The 20699-nt window shown below is 35.7% G+C and overlaps 1 non-coding gene across 1 annotated transcript; it reads right to left on the reverse strand.

Moving 5' to 3' along the window:
* Positions 1 to 8200: 8200 nt before the first annotated feature.
* LOC148581436 (small nucleolar RNA R71) lies at positions 8201 to 8308 on the reverse strand. Its single transcript, XR_015899534.1, has one exon. It is a non-coding gene; the product is annotated as a small nucleolar RNA R71 (small nucleolar RNA).
* Between the last annotated feature and the right edge of the window lie 12391 nt (positions 8309 to 20699).

Below are 20699 nucleotides of genomic sequence, written 5' to 3' on the forward strand. Positions count from 1 at the left end.
TGGTATGGTAAAAAGTATTGCTTTTTGTTTTCCATAACCATCAATGGCACCTAAGGCCAGAGAAACCTTAAGAAAGAGGAAAGGGAAGGCAATTACTTCTACCTCTGAGCCATAGGAGATGGAGAGATTCATCTCAAAGGTCCATCAAGACCACTTTTATGAAGTTGTGGCCAAGAAGAAAGTGATCCCTGAGGTTCCTTTCAAGCTCAAAAAGAATGAGTATCCGGAGATCCGACTTGAGATCCAAAGAAGAGGTTGGGAAGTTCTCACCAACCCCATTCAACAAGTTGGGATCCTAATAGTTCAAGAGTTTTATGCAAACGCATGGATCACTAGGAACCATGATCAAAGTGTGAACCCAAATCCAAAGCATTGGCTTACCATGGTTCGGGGGAAATACTTAGATTTCAGTCCGGAAAATGTAAGGCTGGCGTTCAACTTGCCAATGATGGAAGAGAACGCACGCCCCTACACAAGAAGGGTCAACTTTGATCAAAGGTTGGACCAAGTCCTCATAGACATATGTGAGGAAGGAGCTCAATGGAAAATTGACTCAAGAGGCAAGCCAGTTCAATTAAGAAGGCATGACCTCAAACCAGTAGCTAGGGGATAGCTAGAGTTCATTCAACGCTCAATCATTCCTACTAGTAACCGGTCTGAAGTTACTATAGACCGGGCCATCATGATCCATAGTATCATGATTGGAGAGGAAGTAGAAGTTCATGAGATTATACCTCAAGAACTTTACAAGGTGGCTGACAAGTCCTCCACTTGGGCAAGATTAGTCTTTCCTCACCTCATATGCCACCTCTGCAATTCGGCTGGAATTGACATAGAGGGAGACATCCTCATTGAAGAGGACAAGCCCATCACTAAGAAAAAGATGGAGCAAACAAGAGATCATGGACCTCAACAAGAGTATGAGGAAATTCCTCACCATGAAATCCCTGAGATGCCTCAGGGGATGCACTTTCCTCCACAAAACTATTGGGAGCAAATCAACACCTCCCTAGGAGAATTAAGTTCCAATATGGGACAACTAAGTGTGGAGCACCAAGAGCATTCTATTATCCTCCGTGAAATTAGAGAAGATCAAAGAGCTATGAGGGAGGAGCAACAAAGACAAGGAAGAGACATAGAGGAGCTTACAAGCACCATTGGTTCTTCAAGAAGAGGAAGACGCCACCCTCACTAAGGTGGACTCATTCCTTAATCTCCTTGTCTATTTATTTTCTGTTTTCGGTTCCCATGCTTCATGTTTAATTATGTTTGTGTCTTTACTATATGATCATTAGTGTCTAAGTGTCTATGCCTTAAAGTTATGAATATAAATCCATCACCTCTCTTAAATAAAAACTGTTCTAAAAACAAAAGAACAAGAAGTACATGGTTTCGAATTCATCCTTGAAACTAGTTTAATTATTTTGATGTGGTGGCAATACTTTTTTATTTCTGAATGTATGCTTGAACAGTGCATATGTCTTTTGAAGTTGTTGTTTATGAATGTTAAATATGTTGGCTCTTGAAAGAATGATGAAAAGGAGAAATGTTATCTGATAATCTGAAAAATCATAAAAATGATTCTTGAAGCAAGAAAAAGCAGTGAATACAAAAGCTTGCAGAAAAAAAAGAGAGAAAAAAAATGGCGAAAAAAATATAGAAAAAGAAAAAGCAAGCAGAAAAAAGCCAATAGCCCTTAAAACCAAAAGGCAAGGGTAAATAAAAAAGATCCAAGGCTTTGAGCATCAGTGGATAGGAGGGCCTAAAGGAATAAAATCCTGGCCTAAGCGACTAAACCAAGCTGTCCCTAACCATGTGCTTGTGGCGTGAAGGTGTCAAGTGAAAACTTGAGACTGAGCGGTTAAAGTCAAGGTCCAAAGCAAAAAAAAAAAAAAAGAGTGTGCTTAAGAACCCTGGACACCTCTAATTGGGGACTTTAGTAAAGCTGAGTCACAATCTGAAAAGGTTCACCCAGTTATGTGTCTGTGGCATTTATGTATCCGGTGGTAATACTGGAAAACAAAGTGCTTAGGGCCACGGCCAAGAATCATAAAGTAGCTGTGTTCAAGAATCAACATACTGAACTAGGAGAATCAATAACACTATCTGAACTCTGAGTTCCTATAGATGCCAATCATTCTGAACCTCAATGGATAAAGCGAGATGCCAAAACTATTCAAGAATCAAAAAGCTACAAGTCCCGCTCATCTAATTGGAGCTAAGTTTCATTGATATTTTGGAATTTATAGTATATTCTCTTCTTTTTATCCTATTTGATTTTCATTTGCTTGGGGACAAGCAACAATTTAAGTTTGGTGTTGTGATGAGCGGATAATTTATACGCTTTTTGGCATTATTTTTACATAGTTTTCAGTATGATTTAGTTAGTTTTTAGTATATTTTTATTAGTTTTTAATTAAAATTCACATTTCTGGACTTTACTATGAGTTTGTGTGTTTTTCTATGATTTCAGGTATTTTCTGGCTGAAATTGAGGGACTTGAGCAAATATCAGATTCAGAGGTTGAAGAAGGACTGCAGATGCTGTTGGATTCTGACCTCCCTGCACCCAAAGTGGATTTTCTGGAGCTATAGAACTCCAAATGGTGCGCTCTCAATTGTGTTTGAAAGTAAACATCCAGGGCTTTCCATCAATATATAATAGTCCATACTTTGCCCAAGTTTAGACGACGCAAACTGGCGTTGAACGCCAGTTCTATGCTGCATTCTAGAGTTAAACGCCAAAAACAGGTTGCAAAGTGGAGTTAAACGCCAGAAACAGGTTACAAACTAGCGTCCAACTCCAAGAGAAGCCTCTACACGTGTAAAGCTCAATGCTCAGCCCAAGCACACATCATGTGGGCCCTAGAAGTGGATTTCTGCATCATTTACTCATTTATGTAAATCCTAGTAACTAGTTTAGTATAAATAGGACTTTTTAGTATTGTATTTACATCTTTAGTTTCATCTTTAGATCACATTTGGGGGCTGGCCTCTCGGCCATACCTGAACCTTATCACTTATGTATTTTCAACGGTAGAGTTTCTACACTCCATAGATTAAGGTGTGGAGCTCTGGTGTTCCTCATGAATTAATACAAAGTACTACTGTTTTTCTATTCAATTCAAGTTTATTCCTTCTCTAAGATATCCATTCGCACCCAAGAACATGTTGAATGTGATGATTATGTGACGCTCATCATCATTCTCACCTATGAACGCGTGCCTGACAAACACTTCCGTTCTACATGCAAACAAGCTAGAATAAGTAACTCTTAGATATCTAATACAGAGGACCGAGTCTGAGATATTAGAATCTTCGTGGTATAAGTTAGAACCCATGGACGGCCATTCTTGAGATCTGGAAAGTTTAAACCTTGTCTGTGGTATTCCGAGTAGGATCTGGGAAGGGATGGCTGTGACGAGCTTCAAACTCACGAGTGCTGGGCGTAGTGACAGACGCAAAAGGATAGTAAATCCTATTCCAGTATGATCGAGAACCGACAGATGATTAGCCATGCAGTGACAGCGCATTGGACCATTTTCACAGAGAGGATGGGATGTAGCCATTGACAACAGTGATGCCCTACATAAAGCTTTCCATGGAAAGGAGTAGGAATTATTGGATGAAGACAGCAGGAAAGTAGAGGTTCAGAAGAACGAAAGGCATCTCTATACGCTTATTTGAAATTCTCACCAATGAATTACATAAGTATCTCTATCCTAGTTTGTATTTCAATTATGTTTTAATTATAAAATCTCCATAACTATCTGAATCCGCCTGACTGAGATTTACAAGGTGACCATAGCTTGCTTCAAGCCGACGATCTCCGTGGGATCGACCCTTACTCACGTAAGGTTTATTACTTGGACGACCCAGTACACTTGCTGGTTAGTTGTGCGGAATTGTGACAAAGTGTGATTCACGTTTGAGAGCACCAAGCCATTGGCGCCATTGTTGAAGATCACGATTTTGCATACCAGTTTTACATATATTATGTCTCGTTCTGTTCGTACCTATGTGTTTAGTTATCATGTTTGAACGCTTCGCATTTCGTAGTTCTGCTTTATGCAATTTGAGCTTTTATTCCTTCATCGGGCTTCTAGTATTACTATTTCTTTCTTTCTTTCTCTCTCTCTCTCTCTCTCTCTCTCTATATATATATATATATATATATATATATTATATGAGCCTTAGAACTGTCGTGACTGATGAGCGGATAATTTATACGCTTTTTGACATTGTTTTTAGTATGTTTTTAGTAGGATCTAGTTACTTTTAGGGATGTTTTCATTAGTTTTTATGTTAAATTCACATTTCTGGACTTTACTATGAGATTGTGTATTTTTCTGTGATTTCAGGTATTTTCTGGCTGAAATTGAGGGACTTGAGCAAAAATCAGATTCAGAGGTTGAAGAAGGACTGCTGATGCTGTTGGATTCTGACCTCCCTGCACTTAAAGTGGATTTTCTGGAGCTACAGAACTCGAAATGGCGCGCTTCCAATTGCGTTGCAAAGTAGACATCCAAGGCTTTTAAGCAATATATAATAGTCCATACTTTGGCCAATAATAGATGATGTAAACTGGCTTTCAACGCCAGCTTTCTGCCCAAATCTGGCGTCCAGCGCCAGAAAAGGAGCCAAAACCAGAGTTGAACGCCCAAACTGGCACAAAAGCTGGCGTTCAACTCCAAGAAGGACCTCTGCACGTGTAACATTCATGCTCAGCCTAAGCACACACCAAGTGGGCCCCGGAAGTGGATTTATACATCAATTACTTACTCATGTAAACCCTAGTAGCTAGTTTATTATAAATAGGACCTTTTACAAGTCTTTTTGACAATCTTTGATCAGTTGTATGCTATCTTAGATCATGTTTGAGGGCTGGCCTCTCGGCCATGCCTGGACTTTCACTTATGTATTTTTAACGGTAGAGTTTCTACACTCCATAGATTAAGGTGTGGAGCTCTGCTGTTCCTCAAAGATTAATGCAAAGTACTACTGTTTTCTATTCAATTCATCTTGTTTCGCTTCTAAGATATTCATTCGTACTTCAATCTGAATGTGATGAACGTGACAATCATCATCATTCCCTATGAACGCGTGCCTGACAACCACTTCCGTTCTACCTTAGACTGAATGAGTATCTCTTAGATCTCCTAACCAGAATCTTCGTGGTGTAAGCTAGAATGATGGCGGCATTCAAGAGAATCCGGAAAGTCTAAACCTTGTCTGTGGTATTCCGAGTAGGATTCAATGATTGAATGACTGTGACGAGCTTCAAACTCGCGAGTGCTGGGCGTTAGTGACAAACGCAAAAGGAGGGTGAATCCTATTCCAGCATGATCGAGAACCGACAGATGATTAGCCGTGCTGTGACAGAGCATGTGAGCATATTTTTCACTGAGAGGAGGGGATGTAGCCACTGACAACGGTGATGCCCTTGCATAAAGCCAACCATGGAAAGGAGTAAGACTGATTGGATGAAGATAGGAGGAAAGCAGAGGTTCAGAGGAACGAAAAGCATCTCCATTCGCTTATCTGAAATTCCTACCAATGATTTACATAAGTACCTCTATCCCTATTCTATTATTTATTATTCGAAAACACCATTATCAATTTATATCTGCTTAACTGAGATTTGCAAGGTGACCATAGCTTGCTTCATACCGACAATCTCCGTGGGATTCGACCCTTACTCACGTAAGGTATTACTTGGATGACCCAGTGCACTTGCTGGTTAGTTACACGGAGTTGTGAACCATGGTCTTGGCATCATGTTTTTGGCGCCATTACCAAGGAAAGAAAGAGCGATGAATTTTACATAATTAAAGTGTAATCACGATTCCGCGTACCAAGTTTTTGGCGCCGTTGCCGGGGATTGTTCGAGTTTGGACAACTGACGGTTCATCATGTTGCTCAGATTAGGTAATTTTCTTTTTGTTTTGTTTTCAAAAATTTTTCAAAAATCTTTCAAAATTTTCTCCTTTGTTTTCGAAAAAAAAATTTTAAAATAAAAATGTTTTCAAAAATATATTTTTCTTCAGAATTTTTAAAGAATGAATTCTAGTGTTTCATGATGTTTTGTTGAATCCTGTTTGGCTGTAAGCCATGTCCAATCTCTTGGACAAGGGTTTCAACTTATCATCACAAGAGCTTGTTGATCCTCACACACTTAGTTGCTCTATACAGAAAAAACTATCAATATCTTCTAAAGCTTGGCTGGCTATTAAGCCATGCCTAACCCTTTGATTGGAGCTTTAGACTAAAGAGCATAAGATTCCTGGAATTCATATTAAAAATTTTGGGATCCTTATTTTTCTTTTTTTCAAAATGATTTTCGAAAAAATTAAAAGAAAATACAAAAAAATTAGAAAATCATAAAAATCAAAAATATTTTTGTGTTCTTGTTTGAGTCTTGAGTCATGTTATAAGTTTGGTGTCAATTGCATGTGCATCTTGCATTTTTTTTGAAAATTTTCATGCATTCATAGTGTTCCTTATGATCTTCAAGTTGTTCTTGGTAAGTCTTCTTGTTTGATCTTTGCATTTGCATGTTTTGTGTCTTTTCTTGTTTTTCATATGCATTCTTGAATTCTTAGTGCCTAAGCATTAAAGAATTCTAAGTTTGGTGTCTTGCATGTTTTCTTTGCATTAAAAATTTTTCAAAAATATGTTCTTGGTGTTCATCTTGACATTCATAGTGTTCTTGGTGTTCATCTTGACATTCATAGCATTCTTGCATGCATTCATTGTTTTGATCTAAAAACCTTCATGCATTGCATAATTTTCATGTTTTTCTCTCTCATCATAAAAATTCAAAAATAAAAAAAATATATCCTTCCCTTTTTCTCTCTTAAAATTTCGAAAATTAGATTTGACTTTTTCAAAAATTTTTAAAATCTAGTTGTTTTCATGAGTCAAATCAAATTTTCAATTAAAAAATCTCATCTTTTTCAAAATCTTTTTTCAAAAATCAAATCTTTTTCATTTTTTTTAGTTATTTTTGAAAATTATAAAAATGTTTTTCAAAAATCTTTTTCTTAAGTTTTATCACATAATTTTCGAAAATAACATCACCAATTAATGTTTTGATTCAAAAATTTCAAGTTTGTTACTTACTTGTTAAGAAATTTTCAAACTTTAAGTTCTAGAATCATATCTTGTGATTTCTTGTGAATCAAGTCATTAATTGTGATTTTAAAAATCAAATCTTTTTCAAAAATTAATTTCAATCATATCTTTTCAAAAATATCTTCTTATCTTATCTTTTTCAAAAATATGATTTCAAAATATCTTTTCTAACTTCCTAACTCCTTATCTTTTCAAAATTGATTTTCAAAATTTGTTTCAACTAACTAACTAACTTTTTGTTTGTTTCTTATCTTTTTCAAAACTACCTAACTAACTCTCTATCTCTCTAATTTTCGAAAAAATATCTCTCCCTTTTTCAAAAATTCTTTTTTTTATTAACTAATTATTTTTAATTTTAATTTTCGAAAAATTTCTAAGACTTTTCAAAAACTATTTTCGAAAATCACTAACTCTTTTTCAAAAATCATTTTCGAAAATTCTCTTTCTCTCTCATCTCCTTCTTTTCTTCTACTCACACAGGGACCTCTATACTGTGGTAAAAAGGATCCTTATTATTATTATTATTATTATTATTTTCTATTTCCTCTTTTTCATATGAGCAGGAGCAAAGACAAGAATATTCTTGTTGAAGCAGATCCAGAACCTGAAAGGACTCTGAATTACAACAAACCAGTAAGCACCTGTTAGGAATTTTCAAACAAGAAGAAGAGATGGCAACTGAAAATAATAATAATGCAAGGAGGATGCTTGGTGACTTTACTACACCTAATTCCAATTTACATGGAAGAAGCATCTCCATTCCTGCCATTGGAGCAAACAATTTTGAGCTGAAACCTCAGCTAGTTTCTCTGATGCAGCAGAACTGCAAGTTTCATGGACTTCCATCTGAAGATCCTTTTCAGTTCTTAACTAAAATCTTGCAGATATGTGATACTGTTAAGACTAATGGAGTAGATCCTGAAGTCTACAGGCTCATGCTTTTCCCTTTTGCTGTAAGAGACAGAGCTAGAATATGGTTGGATTCTCAACCTAAAGACAGCCTGAACTCTTGGGATAAGCTGGTCAAGGCTTTTTTAGCCAAGTTCTTTCCTCCTCAAAAGCTGAGCAAGCTTAGAGTGGATGTTCAAACCTTCAGACAGAAAGAAGGTGAATCCCTCTATGAAGCTTGGGAGAGATACAAAGGACTGACCAAAAAGTGTCCTTCTGACATGCTTTCAGAATGGACCATCTTGGATATATTCTATGATGGTCTGTTTGAGCTATCCAAGATGTCATTGGACACTTCTGCAGGTGGATCCATTCACCTAAAGAAAACGCCTGCAGAAGCTCAAGAACTCATTGACATGGTTGCAAATAATCAGTTCATGTACACTTCTGAAAGGAATCCTGTGAACAATGGGACGCCTATGAAGAAGGGAGTTCTTGAGATTGATACTCTGAATGCCATATTGGCTCAGAACAAAATATTGACTCAGCAAGTCAATATGATTTCTTAGAGTCTAAATGGAATGCAAGCTGCATCCAACAGTACTCAAGAGGCATCTTCTGAAGAAGAAGCTTATGATCCTGAGAACCCTGCAATAGCAGAGGTGAAGTACTTAGGTGAACCTTATGGAAACACCTATAACTCATCATGGAGAAATCATCCAAATTTCTCATGGAAGGATCAAAAGCCTCAACAAGGCTTTAATAATGGTGGAAGAAACAGGTTTAACAATAATAAACCTTTTCCATCATCCACTCAGCAACAGACAGAGAACTCTGAACGAAATACTTCTAATTTAGCAAACTTAGTCTCTGATCTATCTAAGGCCACTGTAAGTTTCATGAATGAAACAAGGTCTTCCATTAGAAATTTGGAAGCACAAGTGGGCCAGCTGAGTAAAAGGATCACTGAAATCCCTCTCAGTACTCTCCCAAGAAATACAGAAGAGAATCCAAAAAGGAGAGTGCAAGGCCATTGACATAAGCAAAATGGCCGAACCCAATGAGGGAGAGGAGGACATGAATCCCAAGGAGGAAGACCTCCTGGGACGTCCAGTGACCAATAAGGAGCTTCCCTCTGAGGAACCAAAGGACTTTGAGGCTCATCTAGAGACCATAGAAATTCCATTGAACCTCCTTATGCCCTTCATGAGCTCTGATGAATATTCCTCTTCTGAAGAGAATGAGGATGTTACAAAAGAGCAAACTGCCAAGTTTCTTGGTGCAATCATGAAGCTGAATGCCAAATTATTTGGCATTGATACTTGGGAAGTTGAACCTCCCTTGTTCATCAATGAACTAAGTGATCTGGATCAACTGACATTGCCTCAGAAGAGACAGGATCCTGGAAAGTTCATAATACCTTGTACCATAGGCACCATGCTCTTTAAGGCTCTGTGTGACCTTGGTTCAGGAATAAACCTCATGCCCTTCTCTGTAATAGAGAAACTGGGAATCTATGGGGTGCAAGCTGCTAAAATCTCATTAGAGATGGCAGACAATTCAAGAAAACAGGCATATGGACAAGTAGAGGACGTGTTAGTAAAGGTTGAAGGCCTTTACATCCCTGCTGATTTCATAGTCCTGGATACTGGAAAGGAAGAGGATGAATCCATCATCCTAGGAAGACCTTTCCTGGCCACAGCAAGAGCTGTGATTGATGTTGACAGAGGTGAACTAGTCCTTCAATGGAATGAGGACTCCCTTGTGTTTAAAACTCAAGGATCTCCCTCTGCAACCATGGAGAGGAAGCATGAAAAGCTTCTCTCAAAGCAGAGTCAACCCAAGCCCCCACAGTCAAACTCTAAGTTTGGTGTTGGGAGACCACAACCAAACTCTAAGTTTGGTGTTGAACTCCCATATCCAAACTCTAAGTTTGGTGTTGGAGAGTCTCAACAATGCTCTGAACATCTGTGAGGCTCCATGAGAGCCCACTGTCAAGCTATTGACATTAAAGAAGCGTTTGTTGGGAGGCAACCCAATTTTTATTTATCTAACTATATTTTTCTTAGTTATATGTCTTTATAGGTTCATGATCATGTGGAGTCACAAAATAAACAAAAAAATCAAAAACGGAATCAAAAACAGCAGAAGAAAAATCACACCCTGGAGGAGCATCTGACTGGCGTTCAAACGCTAGAACAGAGCATGGTTCTGGCGCTGAACGCCCAAAATGGGCAGCATCCTATGAATCCATCACCTCTCTTAAATGAAAAATGTTTTAATTCAAAAGAACAAGAAGTACATGAGTTTCGAATTTATCCTTGAACTTAGTTTAATTATATTGATGTGGTAACAATGCTTCTTGTTTTCTGAATGAATGCTTGAACAGTGCATATGTCTTTTGAAGTTGTTGTTTAAGAATGTTAAATATGTTGGCTCTTGAAAGAATGATGACTAGGAAACATGTTATTTGATAATCTGAAAAATCATAAAAATAATTCTTGAAGCAAGAAAAAGCAGCAAAGAACAAAGCTTGCAGAGAAAAAATAAAAAAAAAAGAGAGAAAAAAAAAGCAAGCAGAAAAAGCCAATAACCCTTAAAACCAAAAGGAAAGGGCAAATAAAAAGGATCCCAAGGCTTTGAGCATCAGTGGATAGGAGGGCCTAAAAAGAATAAAATCCTGGTCTAAGCGGCTAAACCAAGCTGTCCCTAACCATGTGCTTGTGGCGTGTAGGTGTCAAGTAAAAACTTGAGACTGAGCGGTTAAAGTCAAGGTCCAAAGCAAAAAAAAAAAAGAGTGTGCTTAAGAACCCTGGACACCTCTAATTGGGGACTTTAGCAAAGCTGAGTCACAATCTGAAAAGGTTCACCCAATTATGTGTCTGTGGCATTTATGTATCCGGTGGTAATACTGGAAAACAAAGTGCTTAGGGCCACGGCCAAGACTCATAAATTAGTTGTGTTCAAGAATCATCATACTGAACTAGGAGAATCAATAACACTATATGAACTCGGAGTTCCTATAGATGCCAATCATTCTGAACCTCAATGGATAAAGTGAGATGCCAAAACTATTCAAGAGGCAAAAAGCTATAAGTCCCGCTCATATGATTGCAGCTATGTTTCATTGATAGTTTGGAATTTATAGTATATTCTCTTCTTTTTATCCTATTTGATTTTCAGTTGCTTGGGGACAAGCAACAATTTAAGTTTGGTGTTGTGATGAGCGGATAATTTATACGCTTTTTGACATTGTTTTTAGTATGTTTTTAGTAGGATCTAGTTACTTTTAGGAATGTTTTCATTAGTTTTTATGTTAAATTCACATTTCTGGACTTTACTATGAGATTGTGTGTTTTTTTGTGATTTTAGGTATTTTCTGGCTGAAATTGAGGGACTTGAGCAAAAATCAGATTCAGAGGTTGAAGAAGGACTGCTGATGCTGTTGGATTCTGACCTCCCTACACTCAAAGTGTATTTTCTGGAGCTTCCAATTGCGTTGGAAAGTAGACATCCAGGGCTTTCCAGCAATATATAATAGTCCATACTTTGGCCAAGAATAGACGACGTAAACTGGCGTTCAACGCCAGCTTTCTGCCCAAATCTGGCGTCCAGCGCCAGAAAAGGAGCCAAAACCAGAGTTGAACGCCCAAACTGGCACAAAAGCTGGTGTTCAACTCCAAGAAGGACCTCTGCACGTGTAACATTCATGCTCAGCCCAAGCACACACCAAGTGGGCCCCGGAAGTGGATTTATACATCAATTACTTACTATCTTAGATCACGTTTGAGAGCTGGCCTCTCGGCCATGCCTGGACTTTCACTTATGTATTTTTAACGGTAGAGTTTCTACACTCCATAGATTAAGGTGTGGAGCTCTGCTGTTCCTCAATGATTAATGCAAAGTACTACTGTTTTCTATTCAATTCATCTTGTTTCGCTTCTAAGATATTCATTCGTACTTCAATCTGAATGTGATGAACGTGACAATCATCATCATTCCCTATGAACGCATGCCTGACAACCACTTCCGTTCTACCTTAGACTGAATGAGTATCTCTTAGATCTCCTAACCAGAATCTTTGTGGTGTAAGCTAGAATGATGGCGGCATTCAAGAGAATCCGAAAAGTCTAAACCTTGTCTGTGGTATTCCGAGTAGGATTCAATGATTGAATGACTGTGACGAGCTTCAAACTCGCGAGTGCTGGGCGTTAGTGACAAACGCAAAAGGAGGGTGAATCCTATTCCAGCATGATCGAGAACCGACAGATGATTAGCCGTGCTGTGATAGAGCATGTGAGCATATTTTTCACTGAGAGGAGGGGATGTAGCCACTGACAACGGTGATGCCCTTGCATAAATCCAACCATGGAAAGGAGTAAGACTGATTGGATGAAGATAGCAGAAAAGCAGAGGTTCAGAGGAACGAAAAGCATCTCCATTCGCTTATCTGAAATTCCTACCAATGATTTACATAAGTACCTCTATCCCTATTCTATTATTTATTATTCGAAAACACCATTATCAATTTATATCTGCGTAACTGAGATTTGCAAGGTGACCATAGCTTGCTTCATACCGACAATCTCCGTGGGATTCGACCCTTACTCACGTAAGGTATTACTTGGACGACCCAGTACACTTGCTGGTTAGTTACACGGAGTTGTGAACCATGGTCTTGGCATCATGTTTTTGGCGCCATTACCAGGGAAAGAAAGAGCGATGAATTTTACATAATTAAAGTGTAATCACGATTCCGCGTACCAGTGACACTTTGTTATCCTTCGCTTTACGGCGCAAGGTAAGGCTTAGGGTAACGGGGTGTTACAATCACCATCTATCACCATCTCTTTTAGTTAGTTAGTTAGTTAGTTTGATTTATGTTTATTTTTCTGTTTTTCATTATAAGTGTTGGATTATTGATCTTGTCGCACCTCATTGCTGTTGATTACTGATAGGATGTTATCTTAACATCATTTTTGTTAATATTCATTGTTGGATTCTTTGTTGAGGTTACATTTTGTTACTTAGTTTTGAACTCTTCATGCTTAACATTTGTGGATACCAAGTGTATGACATTGCCTTCAAAGCACTCTACATCTTTTGAATTGCATGTTGTAGCTAGCTGGCATGTGATTTGATTTTATTATCTATGATTAGGCAATTTGTGTATTATCAATATAATTTTTGTTAGGTGATGCTTGTTTATGATTGACCCTTATTTACATCACCTATTTCATGCATTGAGATTTTGGAATTATGAAATTAGATAGTAAGCTTATCTAGTGATATATTTTTGAGCTTTTTAAGCTTTGTGGATCATTCTTGCTATGTGATTGATTTTAATTTCTATCATTCTTTTCCTAAGCTCCATAGCACCAATGTCTTCCATTTTTTTTGTCAATTAGGTATTGCAAATAAAATTCAAAGGGTGTCATTGTTTGATGTGTGAGTTTTATATTTCAATTGGTTCACTAAGTTTACTTGCACATTAATCAATGTCCATTCATTATCCAATTCACAATTGCTTGATTTTTGCTTGAATGCTTTCATGCTTCTTCATTACTTGTTTTTTTGCCTCAACCAACAAGTTTACTTTAAAGTATTTCAAGCAGACTAAAATGAGTGAAGTGCATACTTTCTTTGTGTAATCGTGAGATAGCTTCTATGTTAGTGTGTGTGTTCTAAACCGTGCACAAACTTAGAACTCACACATTATTCTTCTTAATGTCACACTAATTCACTCACTCAATTCTAGTGATTATTACCTCATTCCAACAATTTATGCTTCCTTGCTTTTGCATTTTTTCACCTTACTGTGCTATTTTCTATTTTTCATGGGTGAGTCATCATAAGCAAAAACGGAAGCGGGAGAAAGAATACGCAGCAATCAGTTGATCCACCAGCTGAAGGTGGCAACCCGAATAGTCGCCGTACCCCCTTGCTCATCTTTGAATGCACTGAGGACGGTGAAAACTTTTAAGTGTGGGGAGGTCGTCCGATCGATCGGCCATTTTTGGGTGACAAATTTCTAATCTCAACACTTTAGCATTTCATGTTTAGGTCTTTTAGGATTTTTAGTTGCATTTTCTTATTTTGCATATATATATAATAAGCTTAGTCAAAATAATGAAATTTTCCAAGGAATTTATCTATAGGGCACCCCAATTGATTTGAGTAAATTTTTTTTTTAGAACTTGCGTGAACTATACATTGTGGAACATGTTTTTGAGCTAAGAACACATAAGCATGTGAGTTTTGAGCCTAATTGTGTGGTTACATCATACAGCTACTATTTTCCTTCTTATGTGTATTATTCTCTTCTTATGATTGTAATCTTTGATTTATTTAATTCTTTATGTCCATTATTCCATGTATACATGCACTTATATGATTGAGGCCATCGTTTCATTTAGCTCACTTACCCAAATAGCCTTACCTTTTATCTTCCATTGTTAGCCAATTTTGAGCCTATGCTAAACCCATTTTGTTCTTAATTTTAGCACATTACTAGCCTTAAAGCGAAAAATAATAAATGTCCTTTATTTGGATCTTTGATTAGCTTAGGTAGTGAGAGTGTTTATCATTCGAGTTTGGGAAATTTGGGAACATTGGTTGGGATAAAAGTATATTTTTGTATTTTTGTTAAAAATCTTGGGAATTGGGTACATACTCATGCATTAAATGTTTAAACCATATGCATTGATACCTTTGTATATAATTCATCAAAAGAAAAAAAAAAGAAAAACAAAAGAAAAAAAATAGAAAAAGAAAAGCAATAAAAAGAAGACAAAATGTCCCAAAGTGAAGTTCAATAATAATCAATGCATATGGGTTGTGATAAAAGAGAATGCATGAGTGTGTGAAAAAGTGAAGAATGGGTAGTTAGGTTTGCATTAGAATTGAATAGGTTGTTATATGTGTTAGGTGAGAGCTTAAGTTAATCAAAGATGTAAATTTCAAAGCTCACTTGACCAAATACAATCTTACCTTGACCCTAGCCCCATTACAACCCATGGATAAGTCCTCGTGATATTTGTATGCATGCATTGAATAATTGTTGATTGTTAGATAAAAAATAAATCTTGGAAAGCATGATTAGAGGAGAATTAAGTGAATCAACCCTATGCACTTGAGCGATTAGAGCGGATACACATTCGGTGAGGGTTCAATCACTCAATTACATGTTTTCACCTATGATCATCTCTTTTCTTGCAAGTTTGTAAATTCATTTCAATAACTCAAATCAATTGTATATTTGACTTGGTTGTTAATACCTTTAGCCCTTGTGTTCATATATGAATTCTTAGGAATTGATTTATTTTGACTAAGTAGTTGCATTCATATAGATAGGTTGCATATAGATAGTTTGTATTGAATAAATGTTGATACCCTTTGTCTCTTTCTTGAGTTTAGCATGAGGATATGCTTAGTTTAAGTGTGGGGAGATTTGATAAACCCCAATTTTGTAGTTTATCTTGTGTTGAATTTGGTGGATTTTATCAACTTTTCTCACATTTATTCAATGAAATAGCATACTTTTGTAATTCTCCCTAAATTTGTTCTTAAGAGTGAAAACATGCTTTTTAGGCCTTAAATTTGCCAATTTTAATTTACTTTGATTCCATTCGATGTCTTGTTATGTTTGTTGAGTGGTTTCAGATTCATAAGGCAAGTATTGAATGGAAGAAGTGAAGAGAAAAGCATGCAAAGTGGAGAATTCATGAAGAAGTGAGCATTTGGAGAATTCAAGGCCACACAATGCGTCATTCACGCGTACACGTGAGAAGGACATTCATGGCCACGCGTACGCTTCGCCCACGCATACGCGTGAGGAGGAAATTTGCCAGCGACACGCACGCGTGATGCTAATCACGTGACCTTATTAAAGTGAATACGCTGGGGCGATTTCTGAGCTTTTCAGGCCCAAATCCAACTCATTTCTGAGGCTATTTGATGCATAATTCAAGATTAGACAAAGAGAGAGCAATTAGGTAGTGTAGGAAACATGCTTTAGGTTAGTTCTAGAGAGAGAAGCTCCCTCTTCTCTCTAGAAATTTGGGTTCTTAATTTAGTTTTCTTTTAGATTTAGGTTTAATTTCTTGTTTTGATTTAGTTTCCCTTATGTTTCCTTGTTTATTTCCTTCAATCTTCTTAGTTCTCTTGTTAATTTTCCTTTTTATGCCTCTTTTATGTCCATGCACTCTTGTTGGATTGGGATTTTCTTTAATGCAATTTTATGTTTTCATGTTTAATGTGCTTTTCTTAGTTGTTATTGTTAATTTCTTGCTTTGGGTAGTTGTAGAATTTACTATTCTTGCATTTTTATGATGCTTTCCTTTTATGCCTTCTATGTGTTTGACAAAATGCTTGGTTGGATGTTAGAGTAGTTTTTGAGAATTCTTGGCTTGGAAAGAGAAATTAGGTGCTCTTGAGTCATTAATACCCAACTTATGTTGGTGATATAGAGTTGTTAGTTAATATTGTTTTCATTGACTCTAATCTCTTGCTAATTCAATTAGTAAGTTGATTAGAACTTTTGAATTGAGATTAACTAGTCTTATTTGACTTTCTCTCAAGTGAAGATAACATTATACCTTCTTCCTATATTGGAGATGACAAAATAGGATTAGCTTTTGTTAACTATTGTGTGATAATTAATGACTAGGATAGAAAGCCTAGATTCTTAATCCTTGCCATGAATGTCTCTTTTTAGTAATTGTTATCTTTAATTGTTTGCTTTATTTTCTTGTCATTTATTTTCTTGCACTTTTATCAACCCAATCCCCATGAAACTCATAACCAATAATTGAGCACTCAATTGTAATTTCTAGGGAGAACAACTTGGGACTAATATTCTTGGTTATCTTTATTGGGTTGACCTTGTGACAACCAAAATTAAATTTTGATTGAGCATTATTTGTCAGTTTGGAACTATACTTGAAACGAAGTTATTTCCTCTAACCGAAAAGAAATTCTAAGCCGACGGTAATGCTACATCATAACCCCCAATCAGTAACAAGATGTAACACCTCGCATACTGTCAGAGTGTCTCTGGATCATCCATCCAAGGCATATGGCAGACACGGTCCCACAGCCATGTAAGCTTTAGCGAGAGTGACTCCTTCTTCTGCGCCCCCTGCTACGCAACCATCGGAGGCCTGGCACCGAGCAGTCGCTCCACCAACTCCTATGTCTCCGTGCCTTACCATCTGTAAAAACCATGGAAGCACCCCCCACTGGCTCCTCGTACATACGTAACCCAAGGTAGTACTCCATGTCCTATAGGGTGAAAGTGGCCTCACCCCATGACAGGTGGAACGTGTGGGTCTTTGGACGCCAACGCTCCACAAATTCCATGATCAAGGAGTTGTCAAAGATGTAGTCCTTGAGAGGCACCGTGTCACCGAAGCCAGCCTCTCTCAAATATGGGAGGATGACATCTGGTGGTAGAAGCATGTGACTCATTCGTCGAGGCAGAACTAAGCGAGAACTCTGAAACAAAATAAATTATCACAATTATTAAAAATTTGTATATGTGCATCGACATAACAAACTGATTAACTATTATATACATTAATTTAACAGAAATTTACACGTATGTACTAACTGAATTTATGTTAATATAACTTTTTACGTTAATATTTACTTAGTTAATTAATAAACATTTTCTCAATACGTTAGTTAAAATAAAAACATTCCCTAAAGTAATTAATAATCGGCTAAAGTATATTTTTTGTCTCTTAAGTTTGACAAAAATTTTAAAAATACCCCTAAGTTTTATTTTGTTTTAATTTTGTCCCAAAAATTTTTTATTTGCATGAAAATATACCCCTGACAGCTATTTTTTCAAGAAATTTAAGACCAATTCAACAACAATTTCATAAGAACAACCCTCAACACAAGAAAATCAAGCATAATTTTCATGCATTATTGTTAGATTGGTCTTAAATTTTTTGAAAATTTAGTCGTCGATGATATATTTGATGCAAATCGAAAACTTTTGAGACAAAATTAAAACAATAAAATTTAGGGATATTTTTGAAATTTTTACCAAACTTCAAGAATAAAAAGTATACTTTACCCTTAATAATCTAATTATCAAACTTTAACTTAATAATTCAATTTAGGTAAATACAAAATTACATAATAGTTCCCTTAACTTAAAAAAATAATTTTTACTTGGATAATTAATAACTAAATTAATAAATTAAGAAACATGTGACCAATAAACTAATTAACTTCAACCGTTGGAAAACATCGACCCAAGTATTTAACATCTAAATTAATGATTATGTAGTTAAAAACTTAACTACAAAAAAATAAGAACCACATTCCTAGAATTATGCCCTATTAGTGACTTGTTGCTATCGATACAAATTATATTCTAGTTTTTGGCAAGTATCCTAACCATGGCTATACATATATGGGATAACATAAGAGTTAAGATAAGAAAACTAACCACAAAGACGGCTGTCCCAGCGTAGTGCCATGTCGCATTCAGTCTATTGATGTCCGGATCACGTCCATCTGTGTACGCCATCTTCGTCTTACTCAATAATTTAGTCAGAAAAGGATAGAAGAGAGGAGAAAGTGATGGAAAGGTTGGAAATAGGGCCCAGAACGTCGCTGTAAACGACATCTATATATAGGTGTTACCCAGACTTATCTCATTTACAATGTAAATGAGAAATTGTTTACATTGTAAACGAGATACATGCAAATTTATCTCGTTTACACTATAAACGAGATAAGTAATTTTATGTATTTTTATAATAATTTTTAAAATTATTTATTTCAATAAATAAAAGATTTTTTTAATTTATTTAAATAAAAAATCCCACAAATAAACATATGTTTAATCTACATAAAAAAAACAATAAATCAAAGCAGAAATTTAATTATCAATCTTAAAATCTAAGAACATAACGTTGTAAAAAATTAGCAAGTTAAAAATGATTATTAAGTGTCTCAAGATGAAAAACTTTTCAAATATAGATGGTAGATTAAATAAGAGGGAAAAGAAAAAAATGCTACTGGAAGAAAAGAAGGAAAAAAAATTGGTATTTTTATTTAAAACTTGACCAAATATGTTTCAATATTATTTAATTAATAATATATCATTATTAAATTAAATGATTAATGTTTAATTGTAATTTTAGTATTTTATAGTATGACTCAAAGTTTTCTTTAACGGAAATGTTTGGTAACCAAAGAAAATCAGTCAAAAATAACCATAATTTATCTTATTTAGCATTTATTAATGAGGAATGCTAGGAGGCCAGCAATTTTGGTATTTTGTAACCATCAATTGGCCATCAATAGTGTTTTTAATGGTGTGAGATTACATCTAATGGTGGAAAATTACTCACTTTTGTTTTGATGGTTAAGTGCTGGCCAGAAAACACAAAAGTTGCTGACTCCCTAGACTTTTCCTTTATTAATTGTTGCAACAATTAATTAATACTAAATAAGGCAAGTTCTGACTGTTTAATATTACGCATCTAATAATTTATCAATCCATCAATAAGAATAATCATTTTTCACAACTGTTATATGAGTGGTAATCTAAAAAATAAATGTAATTAGTTAAATGATTGTATATAATAACTTACATTTTACACAATGATACAGGAGCAATGAAGAAATTTGTTAGGAGAATTATAATTGTGAATTAGTGAAAGGCTGAAAGCAGATAACAAACTCATAGGAGAAAAAGAAGGACACAAGCTTAGAATGGAAGATATCAAATAGACAGAGTAATCTAATCAAGGGTGCTGTGGATTGTGCATTGTGAGTCGTCTATCTCTTTTTGAAATTTCTCTTCTATCTTTGTTTAAATCTTCCTTTCTTAACTCAGTAACTTATCTCGTCTAGGTGAACTGTGGAGCTCTCTTTCATCCTTTTAGTATCTAATTTTTCTCAACTCTCTCGTACTACCCTTTTATTGTAGAAACCCCTCTCACTCCCAAATATTCATTATTCTCAACTAGTATACTGATTCTGAGTTTCCATTTCTCTTACATTCATATCATTTGATGCTCGTATTGAGTTGCTATGGCTGACAACATGAGAATGTAGATAATGCAAGCCGTCATTATCCAAGTGGCTAAGTTGGTGGAGCAAACCGATGGACATAATGAACAATAATTAGTCGCAATTACCTAATCTCTTGTATAGATTCAGGTCCAATTAGTAGAGCTAATAGAGGAGTCATCAAGATAGTAACACCCTCCCCACCCAGTAAAAATTCATAACATACATTTAGAAGACTTCTAATTCTATATTCTCTAGATCTAATTTGTAGATATGAATTTGTTGAGAAGAAGTCTTTTGTTATTATTTTAATTGAGTCTTTTTTTTTAAATAAAGGAAATAAGTTCTCAATTGTTCTAAATTTTGGTATTTTTATTTTGAGAATTTTTCAAAACAATTCATCTATACAAATTCTTTCTTTATTTTTGAAAATTATGCTATGATGACTATTAGTTAGGGCATAGTTTTCTTCATTTTACTTTATGAGATTTCTTCTATGAAATTTATAAACTAGGATTATTTATCTTCCTAAATTTTCTGTTGAAAGATGTATAACATATTTTATGTAAACATTAAATTTAACATTTGCATTTGTTTAGTTTTTATGGACAATTTCTATTATTTGATCTATTGAATCTATAA

The sequence above is a fragment of the Arachis ipaensis genome, chromosome B10 (genome assembly GCF_059453495.1).
Source record: "Arachis ipaensis isolate K30076 ecotype BB chromosome B10, ASM5945349v1, whole genome shotgun sequence".
Lineage (NCBI taxonomy): Eukaryota > Viridiplantae > Streptophyta > Magnoliopsida > Fabales > Fabaceae > Arachis > Arachis ipaensis.